The sequence below is a fragment of the Triticum dicoccoides genome, chromosome 2B (assembly GCF_002162155.2).
Source record: "Triticum dicoccoides isolate Atlit2015 ecotype Zavitan chromosome 2B, WEW_v2.0, whole genome shotgun sequence".
NCBI lineage: Eukaryota > Viridiplantae > Streptophyta > Magnoliopsida > Poales > Poaceae > Triticum > Triticum dicoccoides.
The window spans coordinates 241,968,733-241,984,878 of NC_041383.1; positions in this window are offsets into that span (position 1 = coordinate 241,968,733).

Sequence of the window (16,146 nt, forward strand, 5' to 3'; positions counted from 1 at the left end):
TCTCGCGCCGCCCCGCGGCCCCCCCGCGCCGCCCGCGCCTCCGGCCGGCCCCGCCGCGCCGGCCACCGCCAGATCCGGCCGGCCCGACTCCGGCCACCTCCTCCCCGGCCCCGAGCTCCAACTCCGGCCGGCCGTCCTCGAGCCGCGTGCCCGGATCCAGATCCAGAACGCGACGGTTGACTTTTTCCCCGACCCCCGAAATCCACCAAGTCATTTCTGTCATTATTTTATTGCATTTTCATCGCATCACATCTTTGCACCCGTGGCTCCGTTTTGGGCATGTAGCATATCAAATTGTTCGTCTCGATGAGTAAATCATTGCATCTCATTGCACCATTTTCATTTGAGCTCATCTTGATGCCCGAAATGCTGTTGGAAGAGGGCTATGTGATGTTAGTTTCTGTTTCTTAACAGAACATGCACTTTTGTCATTTTTGCCATGATTAATGTGTGCATCTTATGAACTTGAGGCCTACATATGTTTTGATCTATGCCATGCTATCTTTCCAGGGGTATATGCCATGTACTTTTGTGATCAATGTGGTGACTAGCACAAGCATGCAAACTAGGGATGATAATGTTGCTGATTTCAGGAACTTAGTGTTTTCACTAAGTCATGTCCTGCTGTTATTTTTATGCCATGTGTTCATGTTGTTACCGAGAGATCTATGCCCATTTTGAGCATGATCAGTAAGGGTGTTTTGAACATATGGATGTGCTCTATCCATCCATGCCTTTGTTGTCATTTATGGAGTAGTCTAGCATGTCATTTTCGTGCTCTACTTTTGCTTCAAAATGTTTCCTGGCAGATTGTTTACAAGAGATTCAATTTTCACAAGGTTGTTGTAGTTGATCCGTGTATGCTATGATGTTGTTCTTGCCATGTATAGCTTCTATGCCATGTCTTCTTGATGGGTGTATGCTTAGTTTATCATGAGATGCTCTGTAGTGAGTGCATCGAGCTCACGAACATGCCTACTTGTTATCTGTTTTTGCCATGCCCAGTTTTTCTGCTAAGTCTGAGATCTGTAATGAAACTTGCTATGTTTACATGGGGACCACCATTTCTTGTGGTCCTTTTTGGCTTATGGTCAGTAAGGGACTTTTGATCTATGCTTTGAGTAGATTCCTGCTATGTCTTGTTTTGCTATTATAAGTTCATGTAGCTTGTTGTTTGCTTGCTCTAAACATGCCTTCCTGATGTTAATTTCTGGCATGCTAGTATTTTCACTAAGTCTGTGAACCTGATATTTTTTTGCACTTTCACCATGCTTGTTTGAGCCTGTTATGATGTGATTTAGCCGTAGCTCAGTGTTCCTCTTTTGTTAAGCATCTCCTGTAGATCACTGTCATATGCTTTGTTTTTATGTTGGGGTGCTGTAGCATAGTTTCTTGTTGCATGCTAAGTAGCATCGTGCTGTTAAACGCAGATTTGCGTCATTCTTGTTTTGCTTGCCATTTGCAAACCGTGCATCCGATTCCGGTGATCTTTATATCGATTTCAACCGAAATCATCTCATATTTCCAGCGGCATACTTGGTTTGCCAAGTTGATGCCTTGTTCATCATTTTTCCTTCCGAGCACACATATGCATTGCATATCACATCTCGCATAGCATGTCATGTATTGCATCATATTGCTTGTGCATTGCTCTTTGTTTGATTGTTGTTCCATTGCTTGTGTTCTTGCTTTGGGTAGAGCCGGGAGACGAGTACGTGTACGAGGAACCTGTTGAGAACGCCTACGAGGATCAAGCCTTCGACAACTCTGAGAACCTTGCAGGCAAGATGACCATACCTTCGAAATCACTTCTATCTTTGCTTGCTAGATGCTCACTCTTTTGCTATGCCTATGCTGCGATACCTACCACTTGCTATATCATGCCACCCATATTGCCATGTAAAACCTCTAACCATCCATGTCCTAGCAAACCGTTGACTGGCTATGTTACCGCTTTGCTCAACCCCTCTTATAGCGTTGCTAGTTGCAGGTGAAGATGAAGTTTGTTCCTGGTCGGAACATGAATATTTTGGGATATCACAATATCTATTGTTTTAATTAATGCATCTATATACTTGGTAAAGGGTGGAAGACTCGGCCTTATGCCTGGTGTTTTGTTCCACTCTTGCCGCCCTAGTTTCCGTCATACCGGTGTTATGTTCCTTGATTTTGCGTTCCTTACGCAGTTGGGTGATTTATGGGACCCCCGTGACAGTTCGCTTTGAATAAAACTCCTCCAGCAAGGACCAACCTTGGTTTTACCATTTGCCACCTACACCCCTTTTTCCCTTGGGGTTTCGCGAGCCCGAGGGTCATCTTTATTTTAGCCCCCCCGGGCCAGTGCTCCTTTGAGTGTTGGTCCGAACCGGGCAGACTGCGGGGCCACCACGGGGCAACTCGAGGGCTGGTTTTACTCGTAGGCTGACCTATCCGTTGTGCCCTGAGAACGAGATATGTGCAGCTCCTATCGGGATTTGTCGGCACATCGGGCGGCTTTGCTGGTCTAGTTTTACCATTGTCGAAATGTCATGCGAACCGGGATTCCGAGACTGATCGGGTCTTCCCGGGAGAAGGTTTATCCTTCGTTGACCGTGAGAGCTTGTGATGGGCTAAGTTGGGACACCCCTGCAGGGTATTATCTTTCAAAAGCCGTGCCCGCAGTTATGAGGCAGATGGGAATTTGTTAATGTTCGGTTGTAGAAAACCCGAAGTTGACCTTAATTAAAATACATCAACCGCGTGCGTAACCATGATGGTCCCTTCTCGGCGGAGTCCGGGAAGTGAACACGGTGTTGGAGTTATGTTTGACGCAGGTTGCTCTAGGATCACTTCTTGATCACTACTAGCTTCACGACCGTGCCTTGCTTCTCTTTCTCGCTCTCTTTTGCAATCGTAGCCACCATATATGCTAGTCGCTTGCTGCAGCTCCACCTCATTACACCAACCTTCCCTTAAGCTTAAATAGTCTTGATCTCGCGGGTGTGAGATTGCTGAGTCCCAGTGACTCACAGATTCTACCAAAACAGATGCAGGTACCGATGATACCAGCGCAGAGGGCGCAACTGAGCTGAAGTGGGAATTTGATGCGGCCCTTGGTCGTTACTATGTTTCATTTCCAGACGATCAGTAGTGGAGCCCAGTTGGGACGATCGGGGATCTGTGTTGCATTTGGGGTAGTCTTATTTTATTTTGGTTCCGTAGTCGGACCTTGAGTGTAAACTGAATGATGGATGTTTATTTATGTATTATGTGAAGTGGCGACTGTAAGCCAACTATGTATCTCTTTCCCTTATGTATTACATGGGTTGTGTGAAGATTACCTCACTTGCGACATTGCTTTCAATGCGGTTATGCCTCTAAGTCGTGCTTTGACACGTGGGAGATATAACCGCATCGAGAGCGTTACAAGTTGGTATCAGAGCCGACCCTCGCGGTTACACGGATGTTTGCGGACAGGTGCGCGGTCATGTTGTTCATGACGTTTGTGACCCGTCGTGGCACATGGCATGGCACATGTACCGGACTGGATGCACAGACGATTGTGCCAAGAGGGAACGTTCCTGTGGCCCGACGAGGACGTCGGTTCCTCTGAGTGTGGGTGTATGTGATAGCCTGGCTTATTAGGGATGATAGACTACTCATATCAATAAGGAATTCCTTCTTTTCCGGGAGCCCATTCAGACAGAACTCCAAAGTTAAGCGTGCTCAGCTTGGAGTAGTTTCAGGATGGGTGACTGACTGGGAAGTTGCTCCCGGGTGCACACGAGTGAGGACAAAGTGCGCAGAAAAGACTAGTATTGATCTGTGGGGCCAGTCTAGATCCCGCCAGGAGTAACGACCACCGGCGGGTGTGTCTGGGGCGTTACAAGCACCTCCGTTTCAAGGTGGAACTTGTGCAGGAGAACTTTTGCCCTTTGCTAGGGCGATTCCGCCGGGGGAAGTTCCCTCCCGGAGGGGGGAAATCATCGTCGTCATCATCAACAACAACTCCCCCATCTTGGAGAGGGCTATCTCCATCAACATCTTCAACAACACCATCTCATCTCAAACCCTAGTTCATCTCTTGTGTTCAATCTTGTTACCGGAACTATAGATTGGTGCTTGTGGGTGACTAATAGTGTTGATTACATCTTGTAGTTGATTACTATATGGTTTATTTGGTGGAAGATTACATGTTCAGATCCAATATGCTATTTAATACCCCTCTGATCTTGAGCATGATTATCATTTGTGAGTAGTTACTTTTGTTCTTGAGGTCACGGGAGAAATCATGTTGCAAGTAATCATGTGAAATTGATATGTGTTCGATATTTTGATAGTATGTGTGTTGTGACTCCCTTAGTGGTGTCATGTGAACGTCGACTACATGACACTTCACCATATTTGGGCCTAAGGGAATGCATTGTGGAGTAGCAATTAGATGATGGGTTGCGAGAGTGACAGAACCTTAAACCCCAGTTTATGCGCTATTCCGTAAGGGACCGATTGGATCCAAAAGTTTAATGCTATGGTTAGATTTTATTCTTAATACTTTTCTCGTAGTTGCGGATGCTTGTGGGAGGGTTAATCATAAGTAGGAGGTTTCTTCAAGTAAGTGAAGGAAATATGCCCTAGAGGCAATAATAAAGTTGTTACTTATATTTCCTTATATCATGATAAATGTTTATTATTCATGCTAGAATTGTATTAACCGGAAACTTGATACATGTGTGAATACATAGACAAAACAAAGTGTCCCTAGTATGCCTCTACTTGACTACCTCGTTAATCAAAGATGGTTAAGTTTCCTGACCATAAACATGTGTTGTCATTTGATGAATGGGATCACATCATTAGGAGAATGATGTGATGGACAAGACCCATCCGTTAGCTTAGCATAATGATCGTTTAGTTTTATTGCTATTGCTTTCTTCATGACTTATACATATTCCTTTGACTATGAGATTATGCAACTCCCGAATACCGGAGGAACACCTTGTGTGCTATCAAACGTCACAACATAACTGGGTCATTATAAAGATGCTCTACAGGTGTATCCGAAGGTGTTTGTTGAGTTGGCATAGATCGAGATTAGGATTTTTCACTTTGAGTATTGGAGAGGTATCTCTGGGCCCTCTCGGTAATGCACATCATGATAAGCCTTGCAAGAAATGTGACTAATGAGTTAGTTGCGGGATGATGCATTACGGAATGAGTAAAGAGACTTGCTGGTAACAAGATTGAACTAGGTATGAAGATACCAACGATCGACTCTCGGGCAAGTAACATACCGATGACAAAGGGAATACCGTATGTTGTCATTGCGGTTTGGCCGATAAAGATCTTCATAGAATACTTAGGAACCAATATGAGCATCCGGGTTCCGCTGTTGGTTATTGATCGGAGATGTGTCTCGGTCATGTCTACATAGTTCTCGAACCCGTAGGGTCCGCGTGCTTAACGTTTGATGATAATTTATATTATGAGTTATGTGTTTTGGTGACCTAAGATTGTTCAGAGTCCCGGATGAGATCACGGACATGACGAGGAGTCTCGAAATGGTCGAGAGGTAAAGATTGATATATTGGACGATAGTATTCGGACACCAGAATGGTTTCGGAGAGATTCGGGTATTTATCGGAGTATTGAGGGGTTACCGGAACCCCCCGGGGAAAATACACTATGGGCCATAGGCAAGAGAGAGGGCAGCCCACAAGGGGTGGCGCACGCCCCCCCATGGGCAGTCCAATTTGTGGTGCACGCCCCCCCATGGGCAGTCCGAATTGGACAAGGGGAGGGGGCACGGCCCCACTTTCCTCCCCCCTCTCCCTCTGTAAGAAGGAAGGGGGGCGAGTAGGACTAGGAGTCCAAGTCGGTCCCCCCATGCGCGCCCCTAGGGTAGGCCTCCTCCCTCTCCTCCTTTATATACTGGGGCAAGGGGGCATCCCAAAGCACATCAATTGTTATCTTAGCCGTGTGAGGTGCCCCCCTCCACAGTTTACTCCTCCGGTCATATTGTCGTAGTGCTTAGGCGAAGCCCTACGCGGATCACATCACCATCACCGTCACCACGCCATCGTGCTGAGGAAACTCTCCCTCGACACTTTGCTGGATCAAGAATTTGAGGGACGTCATCGAGCTGAACGTGTGCAGAACTCGGAGGTGTCGTACGTTCGGTGCTTGATCAGTTGGATCGCGAAGACGTTTGACTACATCAACCACGTTAAGCTAACGCTTCCTCTTTCGGTCTACGAGGGTATGTGGACACACTCTTCCCCTCTCGGTTCTATGCATCTCCTAGATAGATCTTGCATGATCGTAGGATTTTTTTTGAAATTGCATGCTATGTTCCCCAACAGTGGCATCAGAGTCAGGTCTATGCACAGATGATATGCACGAGTAGAACACAAAGAGTTGTTGGTGATCATAGTCATACTGCTTACCACCAACGTCTTAATTGGATTCGGCGGTATTGTTGGATGAAGCGGCCCAGACCAACCTTACATGACCACATTCATGAGACCGGTTCCACCGACAGACATGCAACTTGTTTTGCATAAAGTTGGCTGGTGATAACCCACAAGTATAGGGGATTGCAACAGTTTTCGTGGGTAGAGTATTCAACCCAAATTTATAGATTCGACACAAGGGGAGCCAAAGAATATTTGAAGGTATTAGCAGCTGAGTTGTCAATTAAACCACACCTGGAGATTAAATATCTGCAGCAAAGTGATCAGTAGCAAAGTAATATGATAGTTTCGATAATAGTAGTAGCAGCAACGGTAACAGTAACAATGATAGCAGTAATTTTGTAACAAGTGCAAAAATAACGGTAGCAGTAGTAACTTAGCAAGAACAATATAAGATAAATTCGTAGGCATTGGATCGGTAATTTGTTGGATGACATTCATCATGTGATAGTCATAACCTAGGGCGATACGGCACTAGCTCCAGTTCATCAATATAATGTAGGCATGTATCCCGCAAATAGTCATACACGCTTATGGACAGAACTTGCATGACATCTTTTGTCCTACCCTCCCATGGCAGCGGGGTCCTATTGGAAACTAAGGGATATTAAGGCCTCCTTTCAATAGAGAACTGGAACAAAGCATTAACACACGGTGAATACATGAACTTCTGAAACTACGATCATCACCGGGAGTGGTCCTGACTATTGTCACTCCAGGGTTGCCGGATCATAACACGTAGTAGGTGACTATAACTTGCAAGATCGGATCTAGACATGGATATATTGGTGATAACATAAATGGTTCAGATCTGAATTCATGGCACTTGGGCCCAAAGTGACAAGCATTAAGCATGGCAAAGTCATAGCAACATCAATCTTATAACATAGTGGATACTAGGGATCAGGCCATAACAAAACTAACTCGATTACATGATGAATCTCACCCAACTCCTCACCGACCAGCGAGCCTACGAAGGAATTACTCACTCCCAGTGGGGAGCATCATGGAGTTGGCAATGGAGAAGGGTTGTGTTGACGAAGAACGAAGATCCACCTCTCCGGAGGCCTAAACGGACTCCAGATCTGGCTTCCCGATGAAGAACAGGAGGTGACGACAGCTCCATCTTGTGGATCGTGATAATTCTTTCTCCCTGATTTTTCTGGAAAAATAGGATTTTATAGCGTCGGTTTCAGGGCCTGCGGGGCCACCAGGTGGGGACAACCCACCTGGGCGCGCCAGGAGGGGGGCGTCGGTGGATCTTGGCTCCAGAAATTCTTATTTATTGTATAAAAAATCCTCGCAAAATTTTGTTCCATTCCGAGAACTTTTATTTCTGCACAAAAACAACACCATGGTAGTTCTGCTGAAAACATCGTCAGTCCGGGGTTAGTTTCCTTCAAATCATGGAAATTAGAGTCCAAAACAAGAGGAAAAGCCTTAGGAAAAGTAGATACGTTGGAGACGTATCAACTCCCCCAAGCTTAAACCTTTGCTTGTCCTCAAGCAATTCAGTTGATAAACTGAAAGTGACAAAGAAAAACTTTTACAAACTCTTTTGCTCTTTTTTGCATAGATAATCTTAAACAACACCCAGGTTTTCAGCCAACATTATAACTAACCATGCCGACAATAACTCCTAAAAATTATATTAACTCATATCAATGACATAATCGTCTAGCGAGCAATAATAAGATATTTCAAATGGCAACACATTATAAAAACAATCATGATATAATATGACAATAGTGGTATCTCGCTAGCCCTTTTTGAGACCGCAAAACATAAATGCAGAGCACCTCCAAAGTTCAAGCATCGACTAAACATTGTAATTCATGGTAGAAAAGATCCAGTCATGATGCACCCAACATTAGCTACACACAATGCATAAGTCATGACATCAGTGTTCTCAGGTTCTGGCGCTTGATTTAGAAGGTGATCACACAACATAAAAGTAAATAGATAGTCCCTTCGCAGAGGGAAGCAGTGATTTGTAGAGGTGCCAGAGCTCAAAATTTTAAAACAGAGGTAAATGATGTTTTGAGACATGCACCCTTATCATTTACTTCACGACTATCAGTTATCAATATCTTCCATGCTAAGCATGCGAGTGGCGGTTCCCAAGCGATAAAAGTAAAGGTTTAGACTCCATTGGGAGTTTTTGTTTGATTATTTGTAAGATTTTCTGTTTGCAGTTTGGGACTGGGCATCCCTGTTATCGCCCTTTTCTCGTGCGATGGCGAGTGAATAGACACTCGACCTGAGAATAACCCACTTAGCATGGAAGATATTGACCACCTCATGAACCATCCAGGCACACAAAAAGGATATTTATTTGAAGTTTTTAGAGGTGGCACATGCAAATTTACTTAGGACGGCAGGGTAATACCATATATAGGTAGGTATGATGGACTCATCTGGAATAACTTGGGTTCAAGGTTTTTGATGTACAAGCAGAATTCCCACTTAGTACAGGCAAAGGCTAGCAAATAGCTTGAGAAGCAGCCAGCTAGAGAGCAACAACGGTCATGAACATGCATTATGCATAAGTAACATTGGACACTAGCATGAGTAGGATATGAACACCTTGAGCATAAATATCATAAAGGCTATGTTGGTTTTGATTGAACTACATGCATGAACATGTGCCAAGTCAAGCCACTCGAACATTCAGAGGAGGATACCATATCATCATACTACATCACAATCATTTTAACGCAATGTTATAAGTCCTTTGACCGGTGAGAGCGGTGCATATGAGGCTCAAGTCTGGATCACAAAGTGTACTAAAGCCTTGCTTGCCTACTATACATTTCCCGTTAAATAATGCAAAGTGCTGAATTGCAGGAAAATGAATGCTCTTTATTCTACCTTGTGTCACTCCCCTCGTCTCACCATAGCAAGGACTAGTCAAGAATGATTGGTACTCAGCCTTCGGCGATTCGTCAAGCGAACCCCAGAATGGGAGTTTGCAGTGGTGAGTGCTACCTCATGAGCATGCATTGGTTTTCCCTTGAAGAGAAAAGGGCGATGCAGCAAAGTAGCATAAGTATTTCCCTCAGTTTTTGAGAACCAAGGTATCAATCCAGCAGGAGACTACATGCAAATCCCTCATACCCGCACAAACAATCAAGAACCTTGCAACCAACGCGATAAGGGGTTGTCAATCCCTTCACGGCCACTTGCAAAAGTGTCATCTGATAAAGATAATAAGATAAATATTTTTGGTATTTTTTGTTGTATAGATTAGAAAGTAAAGATTGCAAAATAAACAGCGGCAAAAATAGTAAATTGATAGGAAAATAATATGATGGAAGATAGACCCGGGGGCCATAGGTTTCACTAGTGGCTTCTCTCAAGAGAGCATAATCTACGGTGGGTGAACAAATTACTGTCGAGCAATTGATAGAAAAGCGCATAGTTATGAGAATATCTAGGCATGATCATGAAGATAGGCATCACGTCCGTGACAAGTAGACTGAAACGATTCTGCATCTACTACTATTACTCCACACATCGACCACTATCCAGCATGCATCTAGAGTATTAAGTTCATAAGAACAGAGTAACGCATTAGGCAAGATGACATAAACCCCATCTAGAGTATTAAGTTCATAAGAACAGAGTAACGCATCTAGATAAACTCAAGCAATATGATATAAACCCCATCTTTTTATCCTCGATGGTAACAATACAATACGTGCCTTGCTGCCCATGCTGTCACTGGGAAAGGACACCGCAAGATTGAACCCAAAGCTAATCACTTCTCCCATTGCAAGAAAGATCAATTTAGTAGGCCAAACCAAACTGATAATTCGAAGAGACTTGCTAAGATATTAAATCATGCATATAAGAATTCAGAGAAGAATCAAATATTTTTCATAGATAATCTTGATCATAAACCCACAATTCGTTAGATCTCGACAAACACACCACAAAAAGAATTACATCAAATAGATCTCCAAGAAGATTGAGGGGAACTTTGTATTGAGATCCAAAGAGAGAGAAGAAGCCATCTAGCTAATAACTATGGACCCGAAGGTCTGTGGTAAACTACTCACACATCATCGGAGATGCTATGGTGTTGATGTAGAAGCCCTCCATGATCGATCCCCCCTCGAGCGGAGTGCCGGAAAAGGCCCCAAGATGGGATCTCACGGGTACAAAAGGTTGCGGCGGTGGAAATAGGGTTTCGTGGTGCTCCTGGATGTTTTCAGGGTATATAAGTATATATAGGCGAAAGAAGTAGCTCGGTGGAGCCACAAGGGGCCCACGAGGGTGGGGGCACGCCTACCCCCTGGGCGCGCCCTCCTACCTCGTGGCCGCCTCGTTGCTTCCTTGATGTCCACTCCAAGTCTCCTGGATTGCGTTTGTTCCAAAAACGATCCTTGCGAAGGTTTTATTCCATTTGGATTCTGTTTGATACTCCTTTTCTGTGAAACACGTAAATAAGCAAAAAAATAGCAATTTGCAATGGGCCTTCGGTTAATAGGTTAGTCCCAAAAATAATATAAAAGTGCATAATAAAGCCCATTAAACATCCAAAAGAAATAATATAATAACATGGAACAATAAAAAATTATAGATACGTTGGAGACGTATCAGTGAGCAAAACTCTCTAGTGAAATGGTGAATGGATTTTCATAAAGTTTAAATGACACCCTAGACTCACGGGGATGGAATTTAAATCCTTTGACAAATGATTCAATGAGAGTGTGGTGTTGTTCGCACTTATCTGCAATGTAGGGACCGAGACTGGCATTGTGAACATATTGCTCAAATTCCTCCTTAATGCCCACACGCCTCAAATAATCATCGAAAGGCCATAAGCATGTTTTGGTGGCTGCATCTCGAATGGAACTTTCACTTGGTTCGACATAAGACAGGCGAGTGGAGTTGTCACTAGAAGACACCCCGAGGATCTCCTCCTCAAAGAAATTCTTCAAAACAGGTTCATCTTTTTCGCGTATAATTTTCTGAAAAATTTTGGGTGACAAAAAATTATCAACAAACTTTATACAATTAATAGCAACTACTCAAACGGATACATAGAGGCCATAGCAAGCATTCAAACTACTCAGAACTCTAAGAATTCAACATGCAAGCTCATCTACAGCAGCACCAAGAGTAGCTAATAATTCAAAATGTAAACCACTAAAAAAACTAATTAGACAAACGATGGAGTCACATACCAAGCAACATTCCCCCAAAAAAGTTTCAGAAACGGAGCTTCGAGCAAAGAGATCGAAATCCGCGGGTTTGAGAGCAAGAACACGGGAGAGAGAGCAATGGAGAATTTTTTCTGGAGGTAAGTGATGATGTGGTGTGAAGAGATAAGTGAGGGGGGCCACGTGGGGACCACAACCCACCAGGGCGCGCCTGGGGGTCCTGGCGCGCCCAGGGGGGTTGTGCCCACCTGGTGCACCTCCCTCTGATATTATTTGCACCAGAAATTCTTAAATATTCAGAAACAAAATTGTATTAAATTTTGAGAGCATTCTCAGAACTTCTATTTTTGGGTCATTTTTTATTGCACGGGAAATTCAGAAAACAGACAAAACATGGCATTTTATTTTATTTAACTAATAAAAACAGAAAACAAAAGGTAGGGACAGAAGGTAGTGCTTACGAAATTCATCAACTTCATACCTCTCAAAAATGATTCATTAATATGTTGATCAGGTCTTATTAACAACCACTTTCGATTAGCATGAAACCGAAGAACTTTCGTAATTCACTAAGTTACCTCCACGGGAATATGGATGTCCCCAACAATAAGCATTTCATATTTTCTTTTGACAGTAGGTAGAGGTATTTGAAAACTTCCAATAGTGATCAGAGATTTTTCAATAACATTGATACCATTCACTTGGAATTGTTTCTTCGGAAAGTGCATTGTATGCTCATTACCATTGATATGAAAAGTGACTGTGCTTTTATTACAATCAATAACAGCCACTGCAGTATTCAAGAAGGGTCTACCAAGGATAATCGACATGTTGTCGTCCTCGGGCAGCTCAAGTATAACAAAGTCAGTCAAAATAGTAACATTAGCAACAACAACGGGCACATCCTCACAGATGTCGATGGGTATGGCAGTTGATTTGTCAGCCATTTGCAAAGATATCTCAGTAGGTGTGAGCTTATTCAAATCAAATCTTTTCTATAAAGAGAAAGGCATAACACTAACACCAACTCCTAAATCACACAAAGCAGTTTTCACATAATTCTTTTTAATGGAGCAAGGTATAGTTGGTATTCCCGAATCTCCAAGTTTTTTAGGTACTCCATCCTTAAAAGTTTAATTAGCAAGCATAGTGGAGATTTCAGCTTCCGGTATTTTTCTTTTATTTGTGATGATGTCTTTCATATACTTTGCATAAGGAGGCATTTTCAAGATATCAGTCAAGCGAGTACGCAAAAAGACTGGCCTCAGCATTTCAGCAAAGCGTTCAAATTCTTCATCATCGTTCTTTTTAGTTGACTTAGGTGGAAAAGGGATAGATGTTTGAACCCATGGTTCTCTTTCTTTACAGTGTTTTCTAGCCACAAAGTCACTTTTATCATACCTTTTGTTCTTAGGTTGTGGGTTATCAAGATCAACAGGTGGTTCTATCTCAACATCATTGTCTGGTTCTTTATTATTTGGTTGAGCATCTTCATGAACCTCATCATTATATTCTTCATTATCAGAAGGTGAATGTTCATTACCAGACTGAGTTTCAGCATCAGAGATAGAAGTTTCATTATCATTATCAGGAGGTTTTTCTATTTCAGGTTCACTAGAAGATCAAAGTCCAATCATTTTTCTTCTTCTTTTTCTTTCTAGAAGGACTAGGTGCATCAATGTTAACTCTTTGTGAATCTTGTTCAATTGTTTTTGGGTGTCCCTCAGGATAAAGTGGTTCCTGAGTCATTTTACCTCCTCTAGTTGCTACTCTAATAGCAAAGTCATGTTTATTATTATTCATTTCATCAAGCAATTCTCTTTGAGATTTAGCAACTTGTTCTAACTGAGTTTGAACCATAGAAGCATGCTTTCCAAAACCTCTAACATCATTTGAGATTCTAAATAATAAGTCAGTCAAGTGAGCAATCGTATCAGAATTATATTTCAATTGTTTCATAACATTTGCATTGAAGTGATCTTGTTTTCTAATGTAGTTTTCAAACTCATAAAGGCATTGGCTAGGATGCATATTGTGAGGGTTGTCATTATCATTGAACTTCATTAGAGAATTTACCTCTACCACCTTAGGTAGTGGTGGTGTATTAAGCCCATGTATTTCTTCAATAGGAGGTAAATTTTTGACATCCTGAGCTTTAATACATTTTTTCTTCATAGATTTCTTTGCCTCTTGCATATCTTCAAGACTGAGATATAATATACCCATCTTCTTCGGAGTAGGTTTAGGCGGTGGTTCAGGAATAGTCCAATCATCATAATGTTTCAATATATTATTCAATAATTCTTCAGCTTGCCCAACAGTTCGTTCCCTGAAAACACAACCAGCACAACTATCTAGGAAATCCCTAGAAGCATCGGTTAGTCAATTATGGAAGATATCAAGTATTTCATTTTTCTTAAGAGGATGATCAGGCAAAGCATTAAGTAACTGGAAAAGCTTCCCCCAAGCTTGTGGGAGACTCTCTTCTTTGGTTTGCACAAAGTTAAATATTTCCTATAAGGCAGCTTGTTTCTTATGAGCAGGAAAATATTTTTCAGAGAAGTAATAAATCATATCCTGGGGACTACGCACACAACCAGGAGCAAGAGTATTGTACCAAGCTTTAGCATCACCCTTTAATGCGAAAGGAAATAATTTGAGAATAAAGTAATTGTGAGTCTTCTCGTGATGAGTAAAAAGGGTGGCTATATCATTCAACTTAGTAAGATGTGCGACAATAGTTTCAGTTTCATAACCATGGAAAGGATCAGATTCCACCAAAGTAATTAACTCTAGGTCGACAGAGAATTCATAATCCTTATAATCAATAAAGATTGGTGAAGTAACAAACTTAGAATCATATTTCATTCTAGCATTCAGGGATTTTTCTTTATACTTGCATAATAATTTCTCTAGATCATCTCTATCCCTACAAGCAAGAGTATCTCTAGTTGTCTCCTCATTCATAACATAACCTTCTGGTACCTTAGGCAGTCATATCTAGGAAGGCTAGTTCTAGCAGGTGTTTCAGGAGTTTCAGTTTCAAGATCATCATCATATTCAACAACATCATGTTGTCTTACTCTAGCAATTTGTTCATCAAGAAATTCATCTAGTGGCACATCATCATCATGCAAGGTACTAGCATCATCATCAGCATCATTCATAGCAGAAGTAGAATCATCAATAACTTGCGACATATCAAGATTAATAGCATGTGGTGGTGTTGCAAGTTTACTTATAACAAAAGGTGAATCTAAAGCAGAACTGGATGGTAGTTCCTTACCTCCCCTCATCTTAGAGGGAAAAATCTTAGTCTTAGCATCCTTCAGATTCTTCATAGAGATAATATGATAATAATCCCAAGTGACTCAACAAATATAGCTATGCTTCCCAGCAACGGCGCCAGAAAAAGGTCTTGATAACCCATAAGTATAGGGGATCACAATAGTTTTCGAGAGTAGAGTATTCAACCCAAATTCATAGATTCGACACAAGGGGAGCCAAAGAATATTTGAAGGTATTAGCAGCTGAGTTGTCAATTCAACCACACCTGGAGATTAACTATCTGCAGCAAAGTGATCAGTAGCAAAGTAATATGATAGTTTTGATAATAGTAGCAGCAGCAACGGTAACGGTAACAATGATAGCAGTAATTTTGTAACAAGTGCAACAATAACGGTAGCAGTAGTAACTTAGCAAGAACAATATAAGATAAATTCATAGGCACTGGATCGGTAATTTGTTGGATGACATTCATCATGTGACATTCATAACCTAGGGCGATACGGCACTAGCTCCAGTTCATCAATATAATGTTGGCATGTATTCCGTAAATAGTCATACGTGCTTATGGAAAGAACTTGCATGACATCTTTTGTCCTACCCTCCCGTGGCAGCGGGGTCCTATTGGAAACTAAGGGATATTAAGGCCTCCTTTTGATAGAGAACCGGAACAAAGCATTAACACACGGTGAATACATGAACTCCTCAAACTACGGTCATCACCAGGAGTGGTCCTGACTATTGTCACTCTGGGGTTGCCGGATCATAACACGTAGTAGGTGACTATAACTTGCAAGATCGAATCTAGAACATGGATATAATGGTGATAACATAAACGGTTCAGATCTGAATTCATCGCACCTGGGCCCAAAGTGACAAGCATTAAGCATGGCAAAGTCATAGCAACATCAATCTTAGAACATAGTGGATACTAGGGATCAGACCCTAACAAAACTAACTCAATTACATGATGAATCTCATCCAACTCCTCATCGACCAACGAGCATATGAAGGAATTACTCACTCCCGCTGGGGAGCATCATGGAATTGGCGATGGAGAAGGGTTGGTGATGATGAAGAACGAAGATCCCCCTCTCCGGAGCCCTAAACGGACTCTAGATGCGGCCTCCCGATGAAGAACAGGAGGTGACGGTAGCTCCGTCTCGTGGATCACGATAATTCTTTCTCCCTGATTTTTTCCTGGAAAAATAGGATTCTATAGCGTCGGTTTCAGGGTCTGCGGG